The sequence below is a fragment of the Scylla paramamosain genome, chromosome 13 (assembly GCF_035594125.1).
Source record: "Scylla paramamosain isolate STU-SP2022 chromosome 13, ASM3559412v1, whole genome shotgun sequence".
NCBI lineage: Eukaryota > Metazoa > Arthropoda > Malacostraca > Decapoda > Portunidae > Scylla > Scylla paramamosain.
This window is the reverse complement of record NC_087163.1, coordinates 7,493,100-7,505,000: the sequence shown is the minus strand read 5'-3', so window position 1 is coordinate 7,505,000 and position 11,901 is coordinate 7,493,100. Positions and strand designations below refer to the sequence as shown.

The window sequence follows — 11,901 nt, the reverse complement described above, 5'->3', positions numbered from 1 at the left end:
ACACATTTTACAGTTCTAAATAGTTTAACGCCATCGTCTAACTTTCCTTCAAGGATGAAAAAATAAATAAGAAATATAGAAGCTTAACTAACACGTTATGGACTTCACAAAACATGATCACGAAAACGACGAAGTGACGTAATTCTCTGCACTTAGTTCTTGTCTTCTGACACGACCAAACGCTGACGATGAACAGGAGAAAAAAATATCACAATGGAGAGGAGACGGGGAAGGACGGCAAGAGAGAGAGAGAGAGAGAGAGAGAGAGAGAGAGAGAGAGAGAGAGAGAGAGAGAGAGAGAGAGAGAGAGAGAGAGAGTAACGGATAGTAGATTAGAGGAAGACAGAAAAGAGAGCGAAAGAGATGGAAAGAGAAGGGAGAACGAGAGGTAGAAGAGTAATTGACGGAAGACTGATGAAAGATGAGGGAGGGAGAAAATGGAAAGGGAAGACCTATAGAGAAAGAAGAGTAACGGCGGGAAGACGAGAAAGACAGCCTTCAGGGTTCATCTTAAGAGTACCTCCCAGTCCCCATCCTCCCGCAGAGGCCGCGTCAGGAGGTCGACGTTTTCCAATCACGTCACTTGCTCGTGACACTTCGTTAGCGTGGGATGCCCCGAGTAGCACGGAAGGCCTTTTTTATTCAGTTTTTTTCCTCCCCCAATAGTGATATGAAACGCTGCCTTATAACAGTTGGGACTCGACTGTCGACTGTCAAACTGTAACTGACGGTGATTCAACCTATAAATTGGAAAAGTTTCAAGACAAAGTGCGACGTGAATAACATACGTCTTCTTCAGAAAGCATGGCGAGATGTATTCCTTGATGTGACGTTACATTTACACCCTATCACTGCTTACTTGAATATCTTGCCTGCATTTCTTCTAACACAATATTCACCCTTCTATATTTCTACGTTTCATCTAACAGTACATGGTATTCACCACCATTAATGTTACAATAAATATCTTTTATACATTTTTATCTACATGATGTAACTCTCTACCACTGGTACGTAAATAAGTTCTGAATATTTCTTTTAACAGTTCATTCACCTTCTCTTAATATTGAATAAGTGTTCTACATTTCTTCTGACAGTACGATACATTCCCCTCAATTAATATTACCTTAATTATCTAGAGTATTTCCTTTGACGTTACAGAGGTAAAAAGGAAATTAAGTAAAATTCAACAACAATACTGATAAGTACAACAGCGCATCTCCATTCTGTTAAAACTCCTTCCTCTCCCAGATCTCGTGTGAAGCTTCAGCAGTTCACCCAATGAATACAAGTCTTCATTTTTATCGCTCCAACTTCAAGTGTATTTTCTTTAGAGAACTTGATTAACAAAGTTCACAGCTACAAAGAGCGTAAAAAGATTTTTCATGTTTATAGCTGTTTCCATTTACCCTCAGACTGAATATTAAATAATAATGTTCCCTTCTTGCAAATCCCTCTATTCTTTTCTACTTACTTTGACGCTTGTTTTCTCCTTCGTCTGCAAAACAAATTTTAAGAGAACAAAATCTTCCTGCATTACTCCCTCATTTATTTCGCACGTTTGCTGCCGAGCCACACAATGCTTCCCCCTTTACCTAATCTGCTGAATTTTCCAACCCTTCTTTTATCTAAATTTACCCTTGCACAAAAGCTTGCATGAATTTTCCATCTCTCTCTCTCTCTCTCTCTCTCTCTCTCTCTCTCTCTCTCTCTCTCTCTCTCTCTCTCTCTCTCTCTCTCTCTCTCTCTCTCTCTCTCTCTCTCTCTCTCTCTCTCTCTCCTATGTTCACAACACAGGTATGCATCACAGGAGCGCCTCAACTCCCATCAACGACAGGTGAAGGACAGGGGCAGGGGACAAATGGGCGTGAGCTTGAGCTAGAAGTGAGATGAGAGAGAGAAAGGAGCGGAGAGGGAACAGGGAGTGCGTGAGGTAAAGGTACTGCAATGTGGATAGATGAGAGGAAGGGAGGACTGGGAGGAGACGAAAGGAGACTGAGGTTAAGGTGAAGGAAGGGGAGCGATGCAGCTGGAGAGAGAGAATAAAAGAAAGGGAACCAGGAGAAAAGTGCGTTGGTTAAGGTGAAAGAGGTGAGGGATTTTAAAGGGAAAAAGGAGAGAAAGTTCGTAGTAAAGACTGTAAGGCTTAATGAGATGCGAGGAATAAAAACTAGTGTAGGTTAATAGAAGAGAACGATGAAAATTAAGGGAAAGAGGAGAAAACATCATGAATAAAATGCCAGTTTATGGTTTACTTTCTCTTCTTATAAATCCCCTTTAAAAAAAAAAAGAAATACAACTTTTTTTTTTTATCTGGTCTCCTAGCTGTTCTGAAACTGCATTAATAGACACCTACATTTTTTTTCCCAATTCCTATTAACTTTGGTGTTCAACAGACCTGTGTCGTATTGCAGTACACACCCTTTTCCTATTAGTAAATGAAAAGAAAGAGAGAAACAAAAGGGAGAACAACAACAGCAAAACTAAGAAGAAAAAAGAACTAAGATACGGGAAATATTTGGTAAGAAAGGAAGAAGGGAGAGGAGGACTGAGGAGAAGGAGGAGGAGGAGAAGGAGAAAGAAAAAAAAGAATGAGTAATGGAAGGAAGAAGCGAAGGAAAGATGCAAAGCGGCGAAGGGGGGAAAGGGTTAATACAGCAGGGATGAGGTGCGAGCGTGGCTCAAGGTGGTGTACTAATAATTCTAAAAGCCCGCCTCGGGGAATTAATAGTCAGCCAGCTGCATGGACGCGTCGGAACCAGCTGTTACTCGGCCTGCTGATATATTACGCGAAGGAACAACAGGGCGTTAGTATGTTTTAGTAGATTAATTTACGGACAAAGGCTACTTAACGCTGGCACACTCATCACTCTTCACCCACTTAAATTCCATCTCACTAAGCAGACCTTCACACCATTTTCCTTACTCATCTATTAAGTGAGTGCAAAATGGTAGTTTAACATTAGCTAAAACAACAAGTTTTAGCATAATAATGGAAATTAAAATGATAAATGGGGTATTAACTACGATATGAATTGCGATAATGTTACCTAAAAATAAGTGAAAAGCTTTGCAATTGTAAAGGTAATAAGAGATAATTACGATAAAGTTATACCATAGGTGTCATTTTAAGTAGGATATCCTGTTATCTATAGTTAGCGAAACGATTATCCAAGAACTTATTAAGAACAGACGTCCTGAACTCTTCTAGAAACATAAATATTCTAGATCAAACTATATATATGTAAAAAAATAAATAAATAAAAATAGAAATAGAAAGATCTTGGAAGTGTACTAATAAAAAGTAAAAGAAAGTTTACATGACGTAACATGATGAACATACCGACTTAACAGACTTACATACTCGCAGAGGCTACAGTGAAATCTCTCCTAATAAGCGTTTTTTACTTGTGCAGATAGATTCCTGCCTGGACTCGCCAATCTCCAGTAAGCGAATGTTAGGGAATGTTAAAGTAGATGGAAGGGAAAGGGATTCAATTAGACTCTTTTTATTTTTTTTTTTTTTTTCCACTGCGGACTAATCACTTCGTTTTTTTCTGCGTTGCGTGGCGTGACTGTGCGCTTTCTGCCCTGCGTCCTACATACTGGAACGTAACATTGCATTAACGTGGACAGTATGGCCTGGTCTTGATTATAAGTCACCGCTTCTCTTTCAATTATTATTATCATTATTATTATTATTATTATTATTATTATTATCATTATTATTATTACTTTCCTGCTATACACGCAGAGAAAATAGCGTAAGAAAAAGGCTTATCATTATTATCATCATCATCATCATTACTGTTATTATTATTATTATTATTATTATTATTATTATTATTATTATTATTGTTGTTGTTGTTGTTGTTGTTGTTGTTGTTGTTGTTATTAACATTATTAATATTATTATAATTGTTTTTATTACTTTCCTGTTACACATGCATAAATGAGCGCGTAAGAGAAAGGCAGATGAACAATTCAATTTTCTGAATTCCATTTCAATTATGATTCAAGTCTTCTTAGAATAACGTCTTCTTGATTAACTACTAAAAGCTGATAGTTTGTCTTACTGAAAATTATAAAAGTTAATTATATTCTTTCAAATGAAACCATGGTAGCAGGACAATGAGTAAAAAGTCGGAAAGAGGAACAGACAAAATACTTCCCAACAACTGTAGTTATACCGTTCTTAAGTTTTCTTTCTTAACTTATTTATTATTTCTTTATTTATCTATTGATTGATTAATTGATTTCATAAAGAGAAAAACTGCGTAAGATAACAACAACGTTTACCTTTTATTTGCCGTGCGTCAGAGTTGAAACACGTCTCAACATTTCTGCTCTTTCGTATCTGAAAAAGAGACAATACGAGAGAAAAATAAATAAATAAAACTGAGAATAATGGGTCTTACCTAAAAGGCCCAAACGTCTCTCCCCTATATTCACGTTCAACTTTCTCACTGCGACGCATACCTGCCCACCCCCCGCCCACTATTTCACACCTGACAAACGGTAGCTGCCCGAAGATCAAGGGAATGTGTTCCGTGCCGTTTTTATTTTCCTTTTCTCTCCAGCCCTTTCCAAACCTCACTGACAGGTATAGTTAAAAGAGAAAAAAATCCTGTTACTTGTTACGGCAGTACGTCGCACCTCAGGCATTTTGCACTTTTCTCCCTCCCTCGTGTCCTGCAAGGGGTGTCGAGTCAAAAGTGGTGTTGCGAACTAAAAAGCTTTGTACCGACATGCCCAGCGATTGAACTGGTCACGTAAATACTGTCCCACTCTCCAGCTGCACACACACACACACACACACACACACACACACACACACTCCTATACACACACATACATAAGGACACAGACAAAACCATACCTTATCCTCATCGCGTAGTTTAGCATCCGTGGGGGACAAAATAAACTTTCAGCTATCAATATCACAGAAAGAAAAGAAAAAAATAATTAAAGGAAAAATATAAAATCTACTTGAACTACATCTCCCTGCTAACAACAATTAACATCACGCCAGTCAGAACAGATAATCAATGACGTAAAAAAGAAAATCAAATGGAAATTAGGAAAAGAAACGGCCTTTACGACTAAACATTCTACCCTTCACACACACACACACGCACACTCACACACAAACACACACACACACACACACACACACACACACACAGACACACAAAAGCTAAACAACGAAAAAAGAAAAAGCTTAACCCCAACTCACAGGGGCCGTTCCTAAGCAACTTTAATACCTGCAGCGTTATCGCATTCCAGGGCTAGATAAAAGTGAGCCACATTATCCCAAACACATAAATAGACTCTTATCGGGGCCTAACACCAGATGGCAGACACCCTATGTTCCATCGCTTAGTCTCTGCTGCTCCTGCTGTGGCTGCTGTTTGCCTTATTCGCCTGAGAGAGAGAGAGAGAGAGAGAGAGAGAGAGAGAGAGAGAGAGAGAGAGAGAGAGAGAGAGAGAGAGAGAGAGAGAGAGAGAGAGAGAGAGAGAGAGAGAGAGAAATGATGCACTCTTATATAGCCTATTCTCGCACATTTTCATATAAGAATCTTTGCAGGTTCACTCAATTCAGTCATGCCCTTTAATCTTATATTTGCAGCAAAGACCTGATGAGGGTATTACGTATTATCGTAACGCAACCACACTTCTCTGTATTCATAAAATTCTGACAGTGAATTTTCATGTGGAACAGGAAGGTGCGTGCTACTCTCCGTCATTTTGCTACATTCATCTCCAAAGTTGTTGTTGGTATCTGTAGTTATGAAATATTGAAAAAGTTCTTTTAAAGCTTCTAAAGGGAGGGAGGGGGAAGAACAAAGGACTGCGAAGGGAAGATGCGAGAGAGGCCGAGGGATAGGGAGTAACAGGGAAGGAGAGATAGGAGAGGAGAAAAATCCATTAATTAGAATTAACTGTAAGGCTGCCTGCACTAGCTAGAATAATGGGAAGAAATATGTAGTAGTAGCAACAGCACCAGCAGGATAAGGAGCGGGAGCATTAGTAGCAGTGTTAAAGTTCACATATTGTAGCAAATATCACTTGTGCGGTATTAGTAATGGCACATTAATTCTATAAGAAGTACACCTAATGAGCGTGGCAGTAACGGCAGAAATTATTAAAGTAACATGATGTGTATATTCCTCTCAAGCACGTTAATTTTCCCCCATAACACAGGTCCCGTAAAGTCCGCTGCCCTTCATGCCCGTAAACCAGCCGTTGTACCTATACTCCAGATTCCTGGCAATGTGGAATAACAACACATATACATGAATTATTACAAGCTCGTATTGTTTTAGAGGCGGGGAGGGTGGAGAGGCGGATGGTGATGGTAGTACAGAGGGAGGAAGGCAGGTGGAGTGAAAGGAGCGGCGAGAGGGAGCGACGGAGAGGAACAACGAGACGGAGAGATGATAGAGAAGATTGAAGGTAGGTAGAAAGATAGATATTTTATTGACCACACCGAAAAAAAAAAAAAAAAAAAGGTGAAAGATACAGTGGGAGGGACGGATAGGACACGATGAAGGAGGCAGGAAGTAATAGCTATTTGTCACTGTTGGCTTGTTTGAAGTGAATCTAAAAGGCTGATAGAAGGAACGTATGATTTTACTTATGTATGACAGTAAAGGGAAGGTAGTGGAAGGTGGTACTGTAAGAGATGAAGTGAGGCAGGGACATGAAATGGAGAGTGGGGGAGATAGTGAATGAGAACGAGCGGGAGGGAAATCAAAGGGAAGATTTGGGGAGGTGATTCCAGCGAGAACAATAACTTATATATTTTCAAATGGCAGTCCTTAAAACTTTTCTCCTTGGCAAATGATAAATAGTTCATGCAAATCGGTGTTGCCTTACATCGCCGCCAAACTTTACAATCATCGGAAAAAATAAAAGTTGAAATAAAAGTCACCATGACAGTGCGGGAACTTAACTCCAACTCGAACGTCCAGATGGCGCTCGCTACCCTCCAAAACTTTTAAATGAAACACGTCCTTTCCTTTGTACAGCATCCAAAATTACACGTTCCACTTATCTTGGCCAACAAAATACAAGCACACAAACTTTTCCCAAGTCAAGGAAGAGCTGCTTGGGATCAGGCCAAAGAATTGCTCCTACGCCAGGCACACCGACTGCCGAGACACCACCACCACCACCACTACAGTTACCGCCGCTAACTACGAGCTAGCGAAAATGGGGTGGTGGTTGGTTGTTCAAACTACAGAATGACCTCTTTAAAGCGTATTTCTAGTGTTATAGTACTGAATAACAAGTTGGATTACACTTACGTCGGCTCTTGTGGACGGTGTGTCATGGCTGTGTTCGTTCCCTAGAACAGCATGGCGAAATGGCGGAGTGAAGGGGAGCGTCTCCAGGAAGCCAGGGGCACACCAAGGCTTCGAGAAACTGCAGTGCGGTGCGTAACTTTTCTTTTTTCATCGTCCTTAATTTGTCTCTTTTTCCATGTATTCCTGGTTCTCTGTATCAGTCGTTCTCAATCAAAACACCGAGTAGTCGCCTCCAGTAACGTTGACTGCTGTAATGTCAGTATTATCTGCGGAGTCCACTTGTGTGAAGGCATTTATTATGTAACTTGTGCGCAGCTCCCGTCTCGTCCCCGCCATCCTCCCGCTCCCTGTGTCACGTAGGCTGCCACTAGTTTGTGACGTCACAGTAATTAGCTTGTCATGTGGTTGCTGCTTTTATTGACCCATTTTTATATTTATTTACTTATCTGTTTATTGTTTTTATTCTATTTTAATACCGTATATAGGGTAATGTTTTTTTTTCTTCATCATCGTCATCATAGCATGATGATGATGATGATCATCATCATCATCATCATCATCATCATCATCATCACCATCATCATCATCATCATCATCATCATCATCTTTTTTTCTTCTTCTTCTTCTTCTTCTTCTTCTTCTTCTTCTTCTTCTTCTTCTTCTTCTTCCTCCTTCTCCTCCTCCTCCTCCTCCTCCTCCTCCTCCTCCTCTTCCTCCTCCTCCTCCTCCTCCTCCTCCTCCTCCTCCTCCATTATAATAGTTGACTTTTTTATTTATTTTTTCGTTTTGAATAATGTGAAGACAGTTAAAGAGGACGTATGAATTACGAATAATCTATATGGTACCTTTAGCCAGGTAAGCGGTGCAAGAAGCTTAATTTATAGCAGTAAAAATAAATAAATGAATAGATAAAATAAAACATGCTAAAATATAATCTTGTAAAAAAGACCTAACAAAAAGATTTAAACTTAAAGCCTATGAAAGCCTAATTAAAGATAGCGTATGAAAGTTTCATTGCAAACGGTTAGGAAAAGAAATAAAAGGAAAAGCTTTTACATGTAGTTCAATCTCAGAGGAAACAGCCTAGTCTATACTGTGAAAACTAAAAGCCTACAGCAAAACATACAGAGAAAAGAAGCTTAGTATTAACAATGAAAACAAAGCCTGCGGTGAATACAAGGGAATAGGAAACACATTTACAGACGTACTAATATGAACTAAAGGAAAGTTCACCTCGGTCGGCTTTAGCATTGCCTTAACTGAGCAGGTGTAGTGTTAACAAATTAAAAAGCAAGCCTAGCCTTGCATTCATGGGTACAGCTTGAAAAGAAGTTGACTATTGGAAGTAAAGAATATTCATCCTACTCCTTATCGTCTGTAGCATAAACTTTAGCCTAGTATTTGTCGTTTCTTACAGTAGGGATACCAATGAATTTCTGCAGATGCCTTAACAACCCCAGATGGTTTGATTCAGCATGTTATTGCATAGCCAACTCTAATTTTTATGACATTTATGTAGCTTTCTGTCATTGCAATAAAAGTATGTCATTTTAAGAGTAAAATTATGCGAATAAAGTGGAGAATAAAGGTGAGATGTAAGCGTTCGTATGAAAGTATGGTGAGTGACTTCGATTTCGGGACAGTTGTTATATCTTAAGGTAAGTTATACTGAACGTGAAAAAAAAAAAAAAAAACGTGCTTTTGCAACAATACATTTTCCCGTTATGATCAAGCGTATCACTAGTGTATCATATGTTGTACATGAATTTCGTATAGCGAAACATTCGTGGTTTGACATTGCTCTACTGGATGTAAACAAACCCGCCAGTCTTGTAGCACGGGCAACTGATAAGACAGCGCACTACTTCTGTCCACGTTCGTCACAACACGGCAACAGGGACACCCGTATAGTTAGACATAACTAAACTTGCTGGCTAGTGCACTGTTCTTGTTTTGTTACAATGAACTGGTTTCAGGTCATGTAGAAGTTACAGAAGATAATTAGGTACAAACTAGTAGTAATCACTGGAATATCATAAAATTTTATTTTTCTTTTTTTCGTGAAAAAAGACAAATTTGAAAATACTGCTAGTGGTTAATCTTGACTTTGGCCCAACTCGACCGCTGCCTGTTAAATATTTTAACGTGAATATAGTTTATATTTGTTTTGTACTGTGCCAAATGAATCACTGTCATCTCAGAGAATTGTGGAAATAAGTTTTGTTAGTAAATGTACATTTGTAAAATGTAAATATACATATATATATGAATCCTGTTTTGACTTACATGTCTCTCACACCAGGCTGGCCACCTTTTTATAAGTACAACCTATGAACAGAAATGTTGAGCTTTCACAGAAAAAAAAAAAAAAATCTGTCTCTTAACGTTAAGATACCAGCAACTCCGTTGCGAAGGGAGGTGGCCACATACCATGTTATTGCAAATATGCCTGCGATCGTTGGAAGCTGCAAACTTATTGGCGGTCGCTACTGCCCATAAGCCCACTCAGTAGCAAAAGCAAATAGATAAATAAATAAACAAATAATAAATAAATAAAATATAAACAAGCTTTTCTTTCTTTGTTAACCTAACATTCCTAGAACACAACGGGGACAAATAAATAAAAATTCAAAAGAAATACTTGTATGTATAGAAATAATAAAATAAGTTTACTATTGTAAGAAAACTCTTGTCGCCTAGAATATATATTTATATTCGTACGCAAAAATAAATCAGTCTCTTATAAACGATATAGAAACAAGTTCAGAAAAAAAAAAAAAAAAACACTGAAAAAAAAAATTCAACATGGGAAATTTAAGCATACACATGTATTTTCTTTCTCTTAAAATGATTTCGCTCCATACGTTTTGAACAACTTTTTAACTCTTGGTCAGTCTCCTGTACAGGTTGAAAAAAATATATTTTATTATCAATAAAACTCAGTAGTAAGAAAGCTTAAAATGAATAGCTAAAGAACAGCTTATCTCCGGTTATCAAGCATAAGTAACATAAGTCTCAAAGAAATCCTTACAGTAGATTATGTAATAAATCTGTGTAGAAATAATGTAAATATGTAAATATCGTAGTCATCCTAGAAGTTAGCTGTTATTAGTAAAGCTAGAAACAACATCCCGTCCTCGGACTTTAGCGCGTTATATTTTAGTTCATTCACGTCAATAAAGGAAAGTGCGATCATTGAAACTTTCATTTATTAATTCTAATGGCGGATGACCGAGGAAGTGAATAAATACGTACAAATTCAGGGATAACGTCATACAATTTCGCAATCCAGACACTCACTTGCAGAAAATTATAGATAAAACTGTCAACATATGAAAGCACATGTTTCTCTCGTTAATTTCTTATATTTTTACATGTTTTTTTCATTCAACGTACCGAGAGCGAGACGAGATCTTCATAGTTAGTAAAAATAGCCTACCATGCCAAATGTACAATTTTTGTCTTAATAAATGAAAGACAAATGATAACCCTCCCCCATTCTCTCTCTCTCTCTCTCTCTCTCTCTCTCTCTCTCTCTCTCTCTCTCTCTCTCTCTCTCTCTCTCTCTCTCTCTCTCTCTCATTGTACGGTATGCAGCAGTGCAAATCGTGTTCGAGGAGTGGCTGTGAGAAGCAAGTTGTTGTTGGTGGTGGTAATCGCGAGTTAAAAATGCAGATTTCACTGAACACCACCAAGCAGCAAAGAAGACTCCTGATGGTCATGGGTCAGGCGGCAAGCCGATGACTTCAGCCTTAATCAAATATTTGAATCACTAATGGAAGGCTCTAGTTTTAACACACACACACACACACACACACACACACACACACACACACACACACACACACACACACACACACACACACACACACACACACACACACACATATATATATATATATATATATATATATATATATATATATATATATATATATATATATATATATATATATATATATATATATATATATATATATATATATATATATACACACACACACACACACACACACACACACACACACACACACACACACACACATATATATATATATATATATATATATATATATATATATATATATATATATATATATATATATATATATATATATATATATATATATATATATGACGAGGCAGTAGACACCTGTCGAAACGATAATTACTCCCATTGAGGTCTGAAGCACTGAATCAGGGGGTGTTGTGAACTCATCAGTAACTCAGTTGTGACCTCCGTGAACGTTTTCCTTTGTGTCTCACAACACAAGGGGACAGTCACAGCCTGCCCTTTAAAGGCAACTCTCTTTCTTCACACAATACTACATGCACCTATTTACACACACAGTCTTCGCTCAAAATTCAAAATTTAATATGGCGACTCCTATACCAGCCTCGGAGTCCCTGTGTGGGGAGGGGACCACAAATGTCCCGAGGTCGGACTGCTCTTCTGGTATCGACCCTAAGTGTCTTCACACCCACTTCAACTTTTTCTTCGTTAAGTTATTTGCGGTCTTAGATCTAATTTTCATTTTGTAGAACATCAACTCTCCTCAACTAAACTTCATCTTCTTTTCCTCACCGAAAC

General features: G+C 38.2%; 1 long non-coding RNA gene across 1 annotated transcript in view; it reads right to left on the bottom strand.

Annotated features, from left to right (window-relative positions):
- LOC135106158 (uncharacterized) overlaps positions 1–7,665 on the bottom strand; it is a 13,067-nt gene extending 5,402 nt beyond the window's left edge. Inside the window, exons 1-2 of the long non-coding RNA XR_010271141.1 lie at positions 7,311–7,665; positions 4,300–4,357 (exon numbers count right to left, since the gene is read on the bottom strand). This is a non-coding gene — a long non-coding RNA (uncharacterized LOC135106158). The remainder of the gene's footprint in view (positions 1–4,299; positions 4,358–7,310) is intronic.
- Positions 7,666–11,901: the final 4,236 nt, after the last annotated feature.